Source organism: Schistocerca piceifrons, chromosome X (genome assembly GCF_021461385.2).
Source record: "Schistocerca piceifrons isolate TAMUIC-IGC-003096 chromosome X, iqSchPice1.1, whole genome shotgun sequence".
In the NCBI taxonomy this organism is placed as follows: Eukaryota; Metazoa; Arthropoda; class Insecta; order Orthoptera; family Acrididae; genus Schistocerca; species Schistocerca piceifrons.
In genome coordinates, this window is record NC_060149.1 from 307,747,846 (window position 1) to 307,767,709 (window position 19,864).

Here is a 19,864-nt window from a genome sequence, read left to right on the forward strand (position 1 = left end):
AGTGCATTTAGTCATTTCCGAGAGCACAGTAAATTTGTACAAGAAAAAAGATGTCCTTAATAGTGAAGCCTACTGTATACACCTAATTTTAACTAAAGCCTTTAAAGATCTTTGTAATTTTCAAATTGACCACCTGTGGAATAGTATTAATGAATGGCTCTCTAATCGTAAAGAAATAATCAAGGCCAGACATGAAAGAAAGCTTTTGAAGTTTAGTAATAGGACCACAAGTAAAAGTGATAATACAGCAGACAATAGTGTTAAGCACCTATTTTACAATAGAGTACTAAATAAAACCAATATTTCTTTTACGCAGGCCGAAAATGACTTGTTGTGTAAAGGCCTTAAATATAACTTGCCTGCTAAACTCGATAAATATCCAGTTATTTGTAATCTCATTGTAGATCTAAAAATCGGTTTAGAATCTCTGAAATTAGAGAAAACGGAGCAAGTCAAATGTGCCTACGAATGTAACAACATAATAGAAAAAGAAATTAAATTATCTCCTAATAAGCAATCGGGCGAATATAGTATAATAAAAAGCATTAATCATAAACTTAGAGAGCACGACGCATTAATCACTAAGAGTGACAAAGGGAACACCGTGGTCGTGGCTTATAAAAATGAATATATAGAGAAGACTGTAAAGTTTTTTTAGGAAAACGACTTCACTGAGGTTACTGTAGATCCTACTACTGAACTGCAAAATGAAATCCGGCGTACTTTAACGAATTCCGTTAGCTTGTTCAATAAGTTCCAAAAGAAAGGGCTTATAAATATGAACCCTAAACCACCAGTGCTCAGAAGTCAGTTTAAACTGCATAAACAAAATCACCCGATCCGCCCTATAGTGAATGGTATAGGCAGTCCACATCACACACTTGCTAGGCGCCTCCATTTTAAAATTAAAGATGCTTTCACTTTTGAAAGTAATTTTTCTGTAAAAAACAGTAAGGAATTAATTAACAATATTCAATCTATAAGTTGTACACCAGACACTAGACTGGTGTCCTTTGACATCGTCAGCCTTTACACAAATGTTCCGGTTGATGAAACCATAGACCTTGTAAAAGAGAATCTTCTTAAACATAAAAAATTAAGTGAAACTCAGATTGCCGAACTCATTGGTTTGCTCAAGGTCATTTTAAAATACAATTACTTCACATTTAACGGGAAAATGTATGTACAACCAGATGGTCTAGCAATGGGTAGCCCCCTCGCCGGTATTTTAGCAGAGGTTTTCATTAACGCCCTGGAAACAACGTTCTTCAATTCAAGTTCAGAATTACGCTACAAAATCCGCTATTATGCACGGTATGTTGATGACATTTTCATTGCTTTTGATGGCACTGATCATGAGTTAGAGCATCTCTTTAACACTTTCAACGGTTTACATGAAAAAATTTCCTTCACAAAAGAACTTCAAAATGATAAACGTGAACTTAATTTTCTCGATTTAACAATTTCTATAGAAGATAATTCCTTCCATTTTAATATCTTCCGCAAGGAAACATATTCTGATAATGTCATTCCTGCTGACTCAACCCATCCAAACGCTCATAAATTGGCATTTTTTCATTCCGCCATTCACCGAATGGTAACCACTCCTTTATCACCTGCGGATCAAAAAAAGGAATTGAATGTCATCAAAGCGATTGCGGTTAATAATGGGTATAACCAGAATATGATCGATTACCTGCTCAATAAGAAAATCTCCCAAAAATGTTCGACTTTGAGAAATATTCTCCCCACGGATACCACAGAAACTAAAAAATTTATTTCCATCCCTTTCCTGGGTAACTTATCGTATAGGATTAAACGTCTTCTAAATAAAAAATATAACTGTAACGTCTCCTTTTCTACATATAACAGTTTAAAAAGAAATCTTGTACAGTCAGTAGAGATTGCCAGCGATTGGTTTTCTAATTCAGGTATTTACAAGCTAACCTGTAATAACTGCCCCTCTTATTATATTGGTCAAACCGGCAGAGCTGTGAAAACACGATATAAAGAACATCTGTTAGGTAAAAAAGGAACGAATATTCGCAACTCTACCTTTGCTGAACACCTCTTGATAACCGGCCATACGCCTAAACAGTTAGAAGACACGGTTATCCTACATAGACAGGTCAAAGGACGGAGACTAGATCTGTGGGAAGAGCTATTTATTTTTAAACATCTAGAGCTCAAAGACGGCAATATCCTGAATGATCAGTTGAACCTTGCCTGTAAACAATTTTTCGAAGGCTTTAAACCCGTACTGTGTAATATATAACATTAATGCTAGTAACCTCAGTAGTCTATTTCCTCAGGAAGCTATAATGCACTTTCAAATCTTCCAGTTTACTATCGTTTATATAATGTGTTCTTTTCACGATGTATGGCTGCCACTACAGCGGCCCTCATGTAATTTTCTCTTATTCTATATTACGTAGTAACTGGATTGTAGACCAGGTCTCGTAATTTTCTTAAAAGCCATTACTGATTGTTCTTGATGTTTTGAATTATATACGTTCTATGGGCTTCACTAATATGGTAATATAACTTTATATTTTGGCTATATAGACCACTGCATGCAACTCACGGCGGAAGCGCCACCTGTCTTTTTGATGTATGTATCTACGTTATTGTTCCTATACCTCCCACAATGTCATAACGGGAGTGTTAAATGCTTGCCAATTTATTTATTATCACTCTATTTAAGAACGCATTTAATATTGATGTTTCAAATGTTACTTCAGTACGCCTATCGGCACATAGTTCGCGACATGAGCGCCACCTGCCCTGGCCGCTGTGCTACTACGCTGGCCGATTTTACTCAGTCGCTTAGGCGCTCTGCAACTTCTATGTACCTATTTTATTTGTTTGACAAACCCTGTTGTCAGGGCTATATTTTATATGATTAATGTAACTATGCAGATGTTTGCCTAAACGATAAGGACATATCACTTCATGTTGTTATAATACTGTAAGTACCAAGAATCTTTCTCACATCTTGTAATACAATATTTTCCTAATATATGTTAAACTTTATTCTTGACTCATGTTTCATACCTTAATATATATCACGATGTTCATTGTCCCCAGGCCGTCTTCTGAAGAAGATAGATTTATATCTATTGAAACCTAGGTAAAGATTACTTTATCCTTTGCAACTGGTCGGCTGTTCTTAGTCTGATTTATTATTATTCCAATTCTTTGTCCCAAGAGCAGGTAGAATTTTATATATGTAGTAGCCAGACAAGCAAACAAGCAAATCCCACAGGAGTAAAATGGGGTAAAAAAGTATTGTGATATAGGAAGAAGACTGGTGTCATGAGTAAAGTGAAAATAATGACACAGGTTAAAAGATTTATTTTTAATCACTAGTGTTACTTAAAGAAATTACCCAGTTGATATAAGGGAAACTGACAAAAATCCACAGACAAAAAAACAGTAGGATAATATATTCAGTGAGGATGCTTAAAAAATTAACAGGAGATTGGGAGGTAACACTAAAATTAAAGCAGTCCTCTTTTCAGAAACTTGTTCCTTAATGACCTCTGTGTCAGTAAGACCTTAAAATCTAACTTCCATTCTTTCTTCTCGCATTAGTTTCATGTAAATTCAGAATCATAAATTAAACAAACTGTATGTCATGTTTCCAAAGGTATAAAGTTTTAAGCAGTTCTGAAATGTTTGCATGGAATAAAATGCAACTTAAAATATGATGCAACAGAAATACAGTATAACCCCACTTTTACATTCCTGGAATTAAAATTTTCACACTGTTCACATTTTTTATTGTTCCTGTCAAATTTCCTGTGTCCACAATGCTAATTCACACCCAATTTTGCATCAACGTATTTATAATTTTCCTGCGATTTAGGCTTTATGAAAAAATGTTTGTGGGAAAAAACTGACGTAAAATGACACTGGCATGATCTTGGCCGTCAAGTAGTCCTTACAGACGTTATGTGGTTAAGTTTCTTGACACCAGGGTGCTCTACTTAGTGGATTTAAACCAGTAAACATGTAAAAAGTTGGATCAATTTGTGCTGTACCTCCTGCCACTACCAAACTCTACTCTGCATGGTGGCTGTTAGGAGTAACTAGGTTCGTACAAGTAAAGGTATCGTGACCACTCACAACAATTTCCAAACTGTATATACAGTGCATGCACAGTTTTGTGATTGTTGTAATCATCACACCTCTGTGAAACCGTATTTAGTGTGTTCCGTCTTTTGGCCGCTTGTAGCGCTAGTTGACACCTTCATTCAGTTTGAACTGCTCAGATGTCTTTGGGTTAAACACAGCACAAATGACATATATTCTCATGCCGAGCAAAAAATGTTTCAGGAATTTATTCTCGTTGTTAAGTTTTCTTTTTTTTATTTTATTTTTTGTTTTGTTTTATATACACAAAAAGACTTGGATATGTGTGGTTTTCTACATAACTGAGGAAGCACAGTACCAGATAACCTCAAATAGACGACTACAGTTGAAGAGATGCAGATAAACACATATGCAAACACCACATAAAATACTTATGTGTATATTTGCACTGGATATTGAGAAAATTTTTTCGAAACACGCGAAAAATATGTAACTGATGCAGTGTTTCATTATTTAAATAATGAATGACAGCTGTAGGCGTTCCAAAAACATCGATAATGACATGAAATGGAGTCAAAAGTTTCTGCTTCCCAGTTATCAGTTTCCATTATATCAGCAGTTTTTATTAGATGATAAACCATTGTTAGATAATAAACAAGTCCATGATGCCTATTATGTGCAAATATATAAAGTGTGAAAATGCAAGGGGGCATCCTATTCACAACTTTTACAGTTTAAAATGTTATTGCCACATTTTACCTTTTCCTGCATTTTACACCATTTTTTTGGAGGCCCTTGAAAATTGTAAAAGTGGGATTTCACTGTATGTATTCTTAGAACATGAATGTGTTCTGTCTGGTGTCAGAAGGTGTGGAGGTCAAATGCACGCCAGAGGGTATGGACCTGGATACCCATTAGGGGTCTCTGTGCTCCGGTGCGCACCTGCGCCGTGAGCCTCACTGTGTGAGTGTGCCACTCTCGATACCACATGAAGTCCGCTGACAGTTGCATTCCCTGTGGTCATGTATTTAGGCGGCTGCGCGGCACTACCCTGGCAGTCAGGTACTTGCCGTAGCTCACGTGTGCATCTTGGCCATACTGTTTTCCAGTTCCATGTGTTGAGATACATACTGTCATCGTTTAGAGTGTTCCTGCATTGTTGTTGTCTTGCCGTGTTCATCACCTCAATCCTTGCCTGCTTGCTTGCTTGCCTGCCTCATGTTGTGTCCTAGTTGGTCGTAGTGTCTGTTATCTCCTACTTGTTCATCTGTCTTGTCTGTTCATTGTTAGCGATTCCTCCAGCAGCTCCCCCACCTGGCTGCTTCGCGTCTCCGTTCTCAGAAATGTACTGGTCGCTCGCAGCTATAATATTGGCGACGAGCTAAATGGTTCAGTAGCATGGAGGCTAAGTTTGTCTGTCTCCTGGAGCAACAGCAGCAGCTCGTGCAGCAGCAGCAGTGCCAGTTAGATGCCTTACAGCTGTCATTGCAGTTGCTGATGGACAAACTCACGGCATGGGATGCCCTACCATGCCAGCTCCTGGGTGTTACGGTTTCTGATGCTTCCCAATGTGCGCCGTTATTTCTGCCCTTTAATGATGCTAAGGAAGACTGGGAAACATACTTGCATAATCTGAAACAACATTTCACAGCATTTCAGGTCATGGATGACTCCCTACAGCAGTCGTTATTGTTGTCCTGGGCATCACCAGACACATTCTTTCTGCTCCGCAAGTTGGAAACATTGTCAGACCCCGTGGCTCTCTCCTTTAAAGAGATATGGGTGCTGCTGACTAACTACTATTCCAGCGATACCATGTCGTGGCGTCTCAGCTTGAGTTCCACCAATGTTGAGATTCCCCCCTTGTCTGACATATGTATGGCTTAGGAGCCACCAGTCGCTCCTTGTTGGTAGTCGTGTGAGTCACTTCTGTCTTGCCCACAGTGCTTTTCTGCCCACTCTCATGCAGACTGTCCCCATCACTGGAAGATGTGCACACTCTGTCAGAAAGCTGGCCATCTCCGATCTGTCTGTCACAGCTGCTCAACCCTCTCCCACCCCTCACCCATGGGGCATCAGGATACCGTGCACATGCTGCAATCAGTCGTCACACTGGACACCCCATTGATTTGGAAGTTGTTCCTCATGCTCCGCATTTTTGATGTGGACATTTGTTTCCAGATCGTTATGGGGGCCACCATCTCCTCCAAATGGCGACATTTATACGCCTGGGTTCGCCGGAGCTGTCTCCCACCTCTCGGCGACTGGTCGCGTACGGTGATGGTTCTATCACTCTCTGTGGGCAGTTCTCGGTCTGGGCCACCTATAAACATGTTCCCTGGCTCCTGACCTTACTGGTGATTGACCATCCCTTGGCTTCAAACATTTTTGCACTTGATGCTTTCACACTGTGTGGCTTTTCAATTTCTGACAAAGTTAAGTTCATTTCCTTTGCTGCCCGTTCCAGAAACTCGATGATCTGTGCTCGCCCTATGCCTCTCTGTTTCAGTCTGACTTAAGGTGTGCTTCGGACTCCCAGGTGCACATTGCTCTCCGGCCAGAAACTCAGCCACAGTTCCTCCAGGCTTGATCTATTCTGGTGGCGTTACGTCCAGCAGTTAAGCAAGAGCTCGATTGACTGCAGGCTGCTGGCATCATCGAGCCCCCTGAAAGCCAGTGCTTGGGCGACCCCATTAGTGGTGATCAGGAAACCCAATGGCTCCCTTCACCTATGTGGAGATTTCAGAGTTACAATCAATGCACAGTCCCTGGTTGACACTTATCCCATTCACCGGCAGGAAGACCTTCTCGCCAAACTTGGGCGCAGGGAGTACTTCTCTAAGATCGACCTGGCAGAGGCTTACCCATAGATGAGGAATCCCAGAACATCGTTGTCATCAACACGCCTTTCGGCTTATGTAAATACAAGCACCTTCCATTTGGTATTTCCTCGGTAGCGGTACCTGGAGCAGTTCACCACAGCCCATATCGGCATGTGTCAGTTATCTCGATGACATCTTGGTCACTGGCCATACGCACCACAAGCATTTGCAAAACCTCGGTACCTTAAATCATGCTACGCAGGCTGCAGGCTTATGCTGTGGGCTCAGTTAAGACGGCATTCGTCTGTTGGATCGCAACGTCGCGGCCATCAACTCCCTTCTCCGCCCCCAGGATTTATCTGACTCCCAGGTTTTTTTGGGCAAGGGTAACTACTACTTAAAGTTTTTACCCCAGGCTGCTATCGTTGCACAGCCCCTAAATCACTTGCATCACAAAGGGGTGCCTTTCAGCTGGACTCCTGTCTTTGATCAAGCTTTTCTCCACTTGGAAATTTTGCTCAAGTCTTCCCCTTGCCTGACTCCTTTTGCTTTCTCTCCAGACCGCCCCTTGGTTGTGGCGGCCGATGCTTCAGCCTGTTGTATTGGGGCAGTCCTGGGTCACAGGAATGAGGATGGCTCAGAACAGTCCATTGCATAAACTTCCAAGACACTGTCCCCAGCACAGAGGAGCTATTCTCAGATTGAGAAAGAGGTTCTGGCAATTGTGTTTGCCATTCAAAAGTTTCATATCTACCTGTTTGGGACAAAGGTCACTATCGTCACTCATCACAAGCCTTTGGTTACCCTATTTGCCGCCGCCACCCCCCCCCCCCCCCCACACACACACACACACACACACTCTCTCTCTCTCTCTTTCTCTCTCTCTCTCTCTCTCTCTCTCTCTCTCTCTCTCCTCGCAGAGCGAACTGCTCAGTGTCTACAATGCTGGGTGCTGTTCTTACGCAATTACACTTACGCTATCCGATAGAAGTCCACCTCTCCTCTTAACACTTCAGTGCAGATGCCTTGTCATGTCTCCCCTTGGGCCCTGATCCCAAGTTCGACCAGCAGGAAATCGTCTGCTTTCACATTGATACGGCCCACCAGGATACACTGGACAGATTTCCTCTCATGGCTGCACAGGTTGCCTCTGCCACACGCCAGGACCCCATTCTGTGACAGGTTCTCCGCTACATATCCCGTGTTGACGCATCTATCTGACTCGACAGTTGACAACTGAATTCAGCCCCTGGTGGCACCTCTCACACAGGTTCTCGGTTGTGGCAGGTGTCCTTCTGTTGGCCGCGGAGGCTGACGCGCATCAGGTGATTATCCCACCTGATTTGTGTCACCAGGCCAGCCCTTCGCAATCATTTGCACCCTGGCCCACACCTTGCCAGCCCTGGGACCACATCCATCTCGATTTTGTGGACCCATTCTTGAGATCGATGTGGTTACTAATTGCGAATGTATACCCCAGATGGTTCAAATGGTGTCCACCATGACTGATGCCACAGTCATGACCTTGGCTCAGGTTCTCGCCATTGAAGGCTTGCCTCGTACCTAGCCCTCCAATAATGGCCCCAATTCACGGCAGCCTTCTTCCACACATTCTGTGAGGCCAACGGTATCAAACACGTCCACAACCCTCCATTCCATCTGTCCGCCAATGGCACAGCAGGCAGACTGGTCAGGACGTTTAAACAACAGCTGACGAAAGCGATCGAATCCTCTGCCACCACATCGGTCCTCACCTTGTTCCTGAGCACTTATTACACCACACCGATTGATGGTCATAGTCCGGCCGAACCCCATCATGGGCAGCAACCACGGACCCTATTCCATCTGCTGGCGCCATCGTTTTCTGAGCCCTGCTTCCGACCCTCGCAGCGCTACACCCTGGGCAGGACCATGTGGGCTTGCTCGGGGACAAAGCTGCTTGGACTCCTACCACAGCAGTCACGGTCCATGGGCGGCGTGTGACATTGGTCCAGACACAGAAGGGGCTTGCGTGCCGCCACCATAACCAACTCCAGTCTCATCTCCCTTCGTGGAACCTCACGTCCCCCAACCCCTCACCTCCTCCTGGTGTGCACAAGGCCCTCGAGTCAGCCTCACTGCCAATGGTCGCCATCTCCCCGAAGGCACGCCAACATCTCTTCCCACATCCACAAGGATCGGAGGTGCCGTGCTATGTCCTGCCCTCTGGTGACGTTTTGATGCATTCCACAGACTGCCCTCCCAACCTGCCAATGACAGTTGACTTCACAGGGTCTCCCTCTGTTCCCTCCTTCCGCCCACCATGGCACCATCTGGGGATTTCTGCCTCTGTACATAGGTTTCAGAAGATGCTGAAGTTGAATGCACTACAGATGGTATGGACCTGAATATCCACTACGGGTCTTTGTGCTCCGACACATGCCTGAGCTGCGAGTGAGCCACTGTCCATACCACATGAAGTCCACAGCCAATCGCGTTTCCCATGGCCATGTATGTAGGCGGCCACGAGGTGCTGCCCTGACAGTCTGGTACCAGCCTTAGATCTCATGTGCATCTCGGTCGTACTGCATTTCAGTTCCGTGTGTTGGGATACATATTGTCGTTTGGAGTGTTCCTGCATTGTTGTTGTCTCGCCTTGTTTATCACCACAGTTCTTGCTTGCTTGCCTCGTGTTATGTCCTGGTCGGCCATAGTGCATTATCCCCTACTTGTTCATCTGTCCTGTGTGTTCCTTGTTAGCAGTACCTCCAGCGGCTCCCCCTCCTGGCGGCTTCACATCTCCATTCTCTGCCATGCACTGCTCGCCGGTCGCTCACAACTATAACATTCTGCATTTCATTGACAAGCCTAATGATGGTACCATCCCTCAATGGTTCTACATCTACATCTACATTCATACTGTGCAAGCCACCTGACGGTGTGTGGCGGAGGGTACCTTGAATACCTCTATCGGTTCTCCCTTCTATTCCAGTCTCGTATTGTTCATGGAAAGAAAGATTGTGGGTATGCCTCTGTTTGGGCTCTAAACTCTCTGATCTCATCCTCATGGTCTCTTCGCAAGATATATGTAGGAGGGAGCAATATACTGCTTGACTCCTCGGTGAAGGTATGTTCTCGAAAGTTCAACAAAAGCCTGTACCGAGCTACTGAGCGTCTCTCCTGCAGAGTCTTCCACTGCAGTTTATCTATCATCTCCATAACACTTTCGCGATTACTAAATGATCCTGTAATGAAGCGCACTGCTCTCCATTGGATCTTCTCTATCTCATCTATCAACCTTATCTGGTACAGATCCCACACCGGTGAGCAGTATTCAAACAGTGGGCGAACAAGTGTACTGTAACCTACTTCCTTTGTTTTCGGACTGCGTCTCATTAGGATTCTTCCAATGAATGTCACTCTGGCATCTGCTTTACCACAATTAATTTTATATGGTCATTCCATTTTAAATCACTTCTGATGCCTACTCCCAGATAATTTATGGAATTAACTGCTTCCAGTTGCTGACCTGCTATAGTGTAGCTAAATGATAAAGGATTTTCCTTTCTATATATTTGCAGCACATTACACTTGTCTACATTGAGATTCAGTTGCCATTCCCTGCACCATGAGACAATTTGTTGCAGATCCTCCTGCATTACAGTACAATTTTCCATTGTTACAACCTCTTGATATACTACAGCATCATCTGCAAAAAGCCTCAGTGAACTTTCGATGTTATACACAAGGTCATTTATTATTATTATTATTATTATTAGTCGTAAAGCTCCCAACATGGAAGACGCTAAGTAAAGATGGTTCACTTCTGGGGCTTCTTATTCTTCTTGTTTGCCCACCAGGTCTTCATTCTTTGCGAGAATTCAGCTTTTCGTTCTTCGCTCCATTTTGTTCCAGTTCTCGGCGCTTTTGTCTCTGGTTTGACCTCCCATTTGTCAACTTTAAGTTTGAAATTGTTTCTTTTGTTCATGTCTTCAGTAGTAATGTTGGCTAATTCCAGATCTTTCTGTACATTTTTGATCCATTCTCCTCCATTAACAAGGGATGCCCCCCCATGAACCATGGACCTTGCCGTTGGTGGGGAGGCTTGCGTGCCTCAGCGATACAGATAGCCGTACCGTAGGTGCAACCACAACGGAGGGGTATCTGTTGAGAAGCCAGACAAACATGTGGTTCCTGAAGAGGGGCAGCAGCCTTTTCAGTAGTTGCAGGGGCAACAGTCTGAATGATTGACTGATCTGGCCTTGTAACATTAACCAAAACGGCCTTGCTGTGCTGGTACTGCGAACGGCTGAAAGCAAGGGGAAACTACAGCCGTAATTTTTCCCGAGGACATGCAGCTTTACTGTATGATTAAATGATGATGGCGTCCTCTTGGGTAAAATATTCCGGAGGTAAAATAGTCCCCCATTCGGATCTCCGGGCGGGGACTACTCAGGAGGATGTTGTTATCAGGAGAAAGAAAACTGGCATTCTACGGATCGGAGCGTGGAATGTCAGATCCCTTAATCGGGCAGGTAGGTTAGAAAATTTAAAAAGGGAAATGGATAGGTTGAAGTTAGATATAGTGGGAATTAGTGAAGTTCGGTGGCAGGAGGAACAAGACTTCTGGTCAGGTGACTACAGGGTTATAAACACAAAATCAAATAGGGGTAATGCAGGAGTAGGTTTAATAATGAATAGGAAAATAGGAATGCGGGTAAGCTACTACAAACAGCATAGTGAACGCATTATTGTGGCCAAGATAGACACGAAGCCCACACCTACTACAGTAGTACAAGTTTATATGCCAACTAGCTCTGCAGATGACGAAGAAATTGAAGAAATGTATGATGAAATAAAAGAAATTATTCAGATTGTGAAGGGAGACGAAAATTTAATAGTCATGGGTGACTGGAATTCGAGTGTAGGAAAAGGGAGAGAAGGAAACATAGTAGGTGAATATGGATTGGGGGACAGAAATGAAAGAGGAAGCCGCCTGGTAGAATTTTGCACAGAGCACAACATAATCATAACTAACACTTGGTTTAAGAATCATGAAAGAAGGTTGTATACATGGAAGAACCCTGGAGATACTAAAAGGTATCAGATAGATTATATAATGGTAAGACAGAGATTTAGGAACCAGGTTTTAAATTGTAAGACATTTCCAGGGGCAGATATGGACTCTGACCACAATCTATTGGTTATGACCTGTAGATTAAAACTGAAGAAACTGCAAAAAGGTGGGAATTTAAGGAGATGGGACCTGGATAAACTAAAAGAACCAGAGGTTGTACAGAGATTCAGGGAGAGCATAAGGGAGCAATTGACAGGAATGGGGGAAATAAATACAGTAGAAGAAGAATGGGTAGCTTTGAGGGATGAAGTAGTGAAGGCAGCAGAGGATCAAGTAGGTATAAAGACGAGGGCTAGTAGAAATCCTTGGGTAACAGAAGAAATATTGAATTTAATTGATGAAAGGAGAAAATATAAAAATGCAGTAAGTGAAACAGGCAAAAAGGAATACAAACGTCTCAAAAATGAGATCGACAGGAAGTGCAAAATGGCTAAGCAGGAATGGCTAGAGGACAAATGTAAGGATGTAGAGGCCTATCTCACTAGGGGTAAGATAGATACCGCCTACAGGAAAATTAAAGAGAGCTTTGGAGATAAGAGAACGACTTGTATGAATATCAAGAGTTCAGATGGAAACCCAGTTCTAAGCAAAGAAGGGAAAGCAGAAAGGTGGAAGGAGTATATAGAGGGTCTATACAAGGGCGATGTACTTGAGGACAATATTATGGAAATGGAAAAGGATGTAGATGAAGATGAAATTGGAGATACGATACTGTGTGAAGAGTTTGACAGAGCACTGAAAGACCTGAGTCGAAACAAGGCCTCCGGAGTAGACAATATTCCATTGGAACTACTGACGGCCGTGGGAGAGCCAGTCCTGACAAAACTCTACCATCTGGTGAGCAAGATGTATGAAACAGGCGAAATACCCTCAGACTTCAAGAAGAATATAATAATTCCAATCCCAAAGAAAGCAGGTGTTGACAGATGTGAAAATTACCGAACTATCAGCTTAATAAGTCACAGCTGCAAAATACTAACACGAATTCTTTACAGACGAATGGAAAAACTAGTAGAAGCCAACCTCGGGGAAGATCAGTTTGGATTCCGTAGAAACACTGGAACACGTGAGGCAATACTGACCTTACGACTTATCTTAGAAGAAAGATTAAGGAAAGGCAAACCTACGTTTCTAGCATTTGTAGACTTAGAGAAAGCTTTTGACAATGTTGACTGGAATACTCTCTTTCAAATTCTAAAGGTGGCAGGGGTAAAATACAGGGAGCGAAAGGCTATTTACAATTTGTACAGAAACCAGATGGCAGTTATAAGAGTCGAGGGACATGAAAGGGAAGCAGTGGTTGGGAAGGGAGTAAGACAGGGTTGTAGCCTGTCCCCGATGTTGTTCAATCTGTATATTGAGCAAGCAGTAAAGGAAACAAAAGAAAAATTCGGAGTAGGTATTAAAATTCATGGAGAAGAAATAAAAACTTTGAGGTTCGCCGATGACATTGTAATTCTGTCAGAGACGGCAAAGGACTTGGAAGAGCAGTTGAATGGAATGGACAGTGTCTTGAAAGGAGGATATAAGATGAACATCAACAAAAGCAAAACAAGGATAATGGAATGTAGTCTAATTAAGTCGGGTGATGCTGGGGGAATTAGATTAGGAAATGAGGCACTTAAAGTAGTAAAGGAGTTTTGCTATTTGGGGAGCAAAATAACTGATGATGGTCGAAGTAGAGAGGATATAAAATGTAGGCTGGCAATGGCAAGGAAAGCGTTTCTGAAGAAGAGAAATTTGTTAACATCCAGTATTGATTTAAGTGTCAGGAAGTCATTTCTGAAAGTATTCGTATGGAGTGTAGCCATGTATGGAAGTGAAACATGGACGATAAATAGTTTGGACAAGAAGAGAATAGAAGCTTTCGAAATGTGGTGCTACAGAAGAATGCTGAAGATTAGATGGGTAGATCACATAACTAATGAGGAAGTATTGAATAGGATTGGGGAGAAGAGAAGTTTGTGGCACAACTTGACCAGAAGAAGGGATCGGTTGGTAGGACATGTTCTGAGGCATCAAGGGATCACCAATTTAGTATTGGAGGGCAGCGTGGAGGGTAAAAATCGTAGGGGGAGACCAAGAGATGAATACACTAAGCAGATTCAGAAGGATGTAGGTTGCTGTAGGTATTGGGAGATGAAAAAGCTTGCACAGGATAGAGTAGCATGGAGAGCTGCATCAAACCAGTCTCAGGACTGAAGACCACAACAACAACAACAAGGGATGCTACGTATCTTACTATTTTTTTTGTTAAGTCTGTGATCGGGAAGTCTCATTATGTGGCCATAGAATTTTAGACGCCTCTTCCTCATGTCTATCTCTATGTTAGAATATTCTTCAATTTTAGAATTTTTCTGTAATCTATACCCCTCTTTGGTCCATCTTGGTCCCAGAATTTTCCTAATGATTTTCCTTTCCTCTTTCTTCAGGTTTTCCATATCTGTTTTCCTTTTAAGTGTCAAGGTTTCGCTGGCATATAGCATTATTGGTTTAATTACCGACTTATAATGTTTAATTTTTGTATTTATAGATAGACATTTTTTATTGTAAATGTTTTGGACCAGCCCTAGACCCCTACGAGCTTTTAATATTCTTTCTTGTTGTGAGTATTTTTCAGAAATTATCTCTCCTAAATATTTAAAGTATGGTACCCTCTTAATTTCTCCATATTTGGTTTGTAACTTAGAAATTTCTAGATTTGTTGTTGTAAACACCGTTTTCTCAAAAGATATTTGTAGGCCAACGTTTCCTGCACACTCTTTTAAGGTTTCTATCTGTTTGACTGCCATTTCACTAGAATCTGCCATTATTGCAAGATCGTCTGCGCAGGCTAAGTAGGGGATTTGTAGGTCATCTTTTTTGGTTCCCAGTGATATTGGTTTCCAGTACTTTTCTTTTTTGAGTTCTTTTTTCCATTCTGCCATGACTCTATCCAGAACTAAGTTAAATAACAGAGGTGATAATCCATCACCTTGTCTAACCCCAGTTTTTATCTCAAATGATTTTGAAAGTTTTCCCATGAATTTCACTTTGCATTTTGTATTTGTTAATGTCTGCTCTATGATGTTCCGTGTCTTCTTATCCAGTCCTTGTTCTTCAAGAATTTTAAATAGTGTGGGTCTGTGAATTGAATCATATGCCTTTTTAAAGTTGACAAAGACATATACTGTAGGCTTCCTTCGCATTTGTCTCATCCTTGTAATCAATTTCAAGTTTAAAATTTGTTCTGGACATGATCTGTTTGGTCTGAAACCAGCTTGGAAATCTGAGATTTTGGGTTCTAGCAGTTTTTGTGTTCTTTCAAGAAGACAAGCTGATAATATCTTGTATGTGACGGCAAGTAAGGAGATTCCTCTATAGTTGTTCACATCAGATTTATCCCCTTTTTTATGTAACGGATGTATTAGGGCACATTTCCAATCTTCTGGTATTTCTTCAGTAACCCAAATGTTTTGAATAATTTTAACTAGCTCATTTCTTGAGTTAGACCCTAGACTTTTGAGAAATTCGGCTACAATTCCATCTTCTCCTGATGCTTTGTTATTTTTGAGTTTGTTTATGTGTTTGATAATTTCTTCTTCAGTTGGCGGTCATTTATATATATTGTGAATAGCAACGGTCGTATGACACTCCCCTGTGGCACACCTGAAATCACTCTTACTCCGGAAGACTTCTCTCCATTGAGAATGACATGCTGCGTTCTGTTATCTAGGAACTCTTCAATAGAATCACACAATTGGTCTGATAGTCCATATGCTCTTACTTTGTTCATTAAATGACTACGGGAAACTGTATCAAGCGCCTTGCGGAAGTCGAGAAACATGGGATCTACCTGTGAACCCGTGTCTATGGCCCTCTGAGTCTCGTGGACGAATAGCATGGGATTGAAATGCAGTACGACCGAGATGCACACGAGATCTAAGGCTGGTACCAGACTGTCAGGGCAGCACCTACAGGGTAGATTTCTAGTCTCCAGACAAGTCATTATATTCGAACATAATACGTGCTCCAAAATTCTACAACTGATTGACGTTAGAGATATAGGTCTATAGTTCTGCACATCTGTTCGACGTCCGTTCTTGAAAACGGGGATGAGCTATGCCATTTCCCAATCTTTTGGGACGCTACGCTCTGCTAGAGACCTACGGTACACCGATGCAAGAAGGGGGCAACTTCCTTCGCGTGCTCTGTGTAAAATCGTACTGGTATCCCATCAGGTCCAGCAGCCTTTCCTCTTTTGAGAGATTTTAATTGTTTTTCTATCCCTCTGTCGTCTATTTTGATATCTACCATTTTGTCATCTGTGCGACAATCTAGAGAAGGAACTACAGGGCAGTCTTCCTTTGTGAAACAGCTTCGGAAAAAGACATTTAGTATTTCGGCCTTTAGTCTGTCATCCTCTGTTTCAATACCATTTTGGTCACAGAGTGTCTGGACATTTTGTTTTGATCCACCTACCACTTTGACATAAGACCAAAATTTCTTAGGTTTTTCTGCCTAGTCAGTACATAGAACTTTACTTTCGAATTCATTGAACACCTCTCGCACAGCCCTCCTCGCACTACATTTCGCTTCGTGTAATTTTTGTTTGTCTGCAAAGCTTTGGCTGTGTTTTATGTTTGCTGTGAAGTTCCCTTTGCTTCTGTAGCAGTTTTCAAACTCAGTTGTTGTACCACGGTGGCTCTTTTACGTCTCTTAAAATCTTGCTTGGCACATACTCTTCTAATGCATATTGTACGATGGTTTTGAACTTTGTCCACTGATCCTCAACACTGTCTGTACTTGAGATAAAATTTTTGTGTTGACCTGTCAAGTACTCTGAAATCTGCTTTTTGTCACAGAAAAATCTTCCTACCTTTTATAATATTTCTATTTACAACTGAAATCATTGATGCTGTAACCGCTTTATGATCGCCGATTCCCTGTTCTGCGTTAACTGTTTCAAATAGTTCGAGTCTGTTCATCACCAGAAGGTCTAATATGTTACCGCCATCAGTCAGTTCTCTGTTTAACTGTTCAAGGTAGTTTTCCGATAATACACTTAAAAAAATTTCACTGGACTCTTTGTCCCTGCTGCCCGTTATAAACGTTTGAGTCTCCCAGTCTATATCCGGTAAATTAAAATCTCCACCCAAAACTATAACAAGGTCGGGAAATCTACTCCATATATTTTCCAAATTTTCCTTCAGGTGTTCTGCCACAACAGTTGCTAGCCAGGGGGCCTATAGAGACATCCAATTACCATGTTTGAGCCTGCTTTAACTGTGACCTTCACCCAAATTATTTCACATTTCTTATCTCCGTCAATTTCCTTTGATACTATTGCACTTTTTATCACTATAAACACACTTCCCATTCACTGTTCAGCCTGTCTCCGCGATATAAATTCCAGTCTGAGTTTAGAATTTCATTACTGTTTACATCTGGTTTCAGCCAACTTTCCGTCCCTGGTACTATGTGGGCATTATGACTATTTATTAATGAGAGCAGTTCTGGCACCTTTTTATAGACGCTTCTGCAGTTTACTATTTGCACTCCGTCTTCAGGCCACAAGTGACCCATCGGGACCATCCGACCGCCATGTCATCCTCAGAGGAGGATGCGGATAGAAGGGGCGTGTGGTCAGCACACCGCTCTCCCGGCCATTACGATGGTTTTCTTTGACCGGAGCCACTACTATTCGGTTGAGTAGCTCCTCAATTTGCATCACGAGACTGAGTGCACCCCGAGAAATGGCAACAGCGCATGGCGACCCGGATGGTCACCCATGTAAGTGCTGGCCACGCCCGGCAGCGCTTAACTTCGGTGATCTGACGGGAACCGATGTACCCACTGTGGCAAGGCCGTTGCCAGTTTACTATTACCACATTAATATTGTCATTCCCTGTTGCGTTTTGCCTACTGCTACCTTGTCGTGTCTCAAGAGTCGTCTTGTCGGGCCTAGGGAGAGAATTCTCTAACCTAAAAAACCCACATGTGCACTCCACACATACTCCACTACCCTTGTAGCCGCTTCCTGCATGTAGTGCACGCTTGACCTATTCAGGGGGACCCTACATTTCTCCACCCGATAGTGGAGGTCGAGAAATTTTCTCCCCAGATCTCTGCAGAATCATCTGTGCCTGTAGTTTAAGCCTTCCACTTGGCTCCAAACCAGAGGACCACAATCGGTTCTGCGAACGATACTACAAATAGTTAGCTCAGATTCCACCCCGCGAGCAAGGCTTTCCGCCTTTACCAACTCCGCCAACCGCCCGAATGAACTGAAGATTACCTCTGAACCCAGACGGCAGGAGTCGTTGGTGCTGACATGAGCAACACTTTTGCAGTTAGTTGCACCCAGCGCTTTCTGTCGCCGCCGGCAGGACCTCCTCCTCATCTCAGATGAGACCCCCCGGCAAGCAGACAGAGTGAACACTGGACTCCTTCCTCGACCTTTCTCCTATTTCCCTAAGGGGCTCCACACAGCCAGCCTCCACATTGACCCTCCGCCTCGTACGACGCGAACGCCGTTGAACCTGCCTGTTCCCTTGGGGAGAGGGTGGCCCAACCGCGCCCGGTACCTGCGAAGATGGCTCAACAGCAGGGACCGTGGGTGAAGCGTGTAACACCTGGGATGTACAATGCGACGCACCAGACTTCCCACTGCTGCTACACTCCTGAAGACAGCTAACCGCGGCCATCAGCACGCTCAGCTGTTCGCGAACAGTGGCCAGCTCCTTCTGTGTTCGTACACAGCAGTCACACATCCTATCCATCCTAAGAAATCAACAATTTACTGTTGATAGTTAAGTAATCAACTTTTAACTAGACTGCTAATTCACTAAAGGCGACTGCCTGACTAAACTGTGGTTACTAAACAGTTCTTGTTGGAAACAATGGAAATAAGCACGAACTGTCTCTGGACTGTATTCAAAACAAACATGAAATCTATGGAACACTATTACTAGTACTCGAAACTTAAAGCTTCCTAAAAGCAAAAACACATGGAAAAAAGGAGTGACAAGTAAGAAAAACACAGTTAATACTTAAATTTACATAGTTTGCTGCACAGGAGATGTGAAGCAGACGGTAGTTGCGACGACTCTGGTCAAAGGTTAAATAACAGTATAAATTGTGTATAGTAAGAAGACAACTTATACCTCACATAAGAGCTTTCTTTGTGCGCATGCAACTTAAGTAACTTGCCTAAAAGAAAACATACATTGATAGGCACCAATGAATAGTTAATTTGGAAATGCAGGGAAAGAGAGAGAGAGAGAGAGAGAGAGAGACGAGAGAGGAGAGAATTAGTAGGTTCAGATAGTTGTAGGTTACAGTAGTCATGCAAAGGTGAAAAGATTTGGAAAAGTTAGGCTAGTGTGGAGAGCTGCATTATCAAACCAGTCTTCGGTCTGAAAATCACGACAATACATCTGAAGTCGAGGCAGGTATAACATTGTTGTTACATGTGGAGAGACTGAAAAAAAAATGTTAGATTTTCATTATGCACTCTGTATTCTGCCGTAATGAATAAAATAATGAAAATGCCCATTGATTCTGAGAACCCAAGGTGAGCTTTCACTGTAAGTAAAAGTTGAGAAGCCATTGTATAAAAACCACAGATACGAAATTTGAATAAAGAAAACCAAAAGTATATCTGAGGTGCTGCATGACATTTAAATTCAGTCCACCTGTTAGGAATCAGATTGACCAATACACACAGTTAGTGTAAGTAAGAAACAGCAACACAATACAAAGTAATAGAGGAAATCTGAAGTAAAAGTGCAAAAAAAGCAGAAGAAGAAAATAAAAGTGGTATTCTGTTGAAATAATTGAGTGCATATTA

At 42.5% G+C, this 19,864-nt stretch overlaps 1 protein-coding gene and 1 pseudogene across 4 annotated transcripts in view; one reads left to right on the forward strand and one right to left on the reverse strand.

Moving 5' to 3' along the window:
• LOC124721237 (rho GTPase-activating protein 190) overlaps positions 1–19,864 on the forward strand; it is a 301,992-nt gene that overhangs the window by 149,497 nt on the left and 132,631 nt on the right. The window lies entirely within an intron of this gene.
• LOC124723630 lies at positions 17,770–17,887 on the reverse strand (annotated as a pseudogene).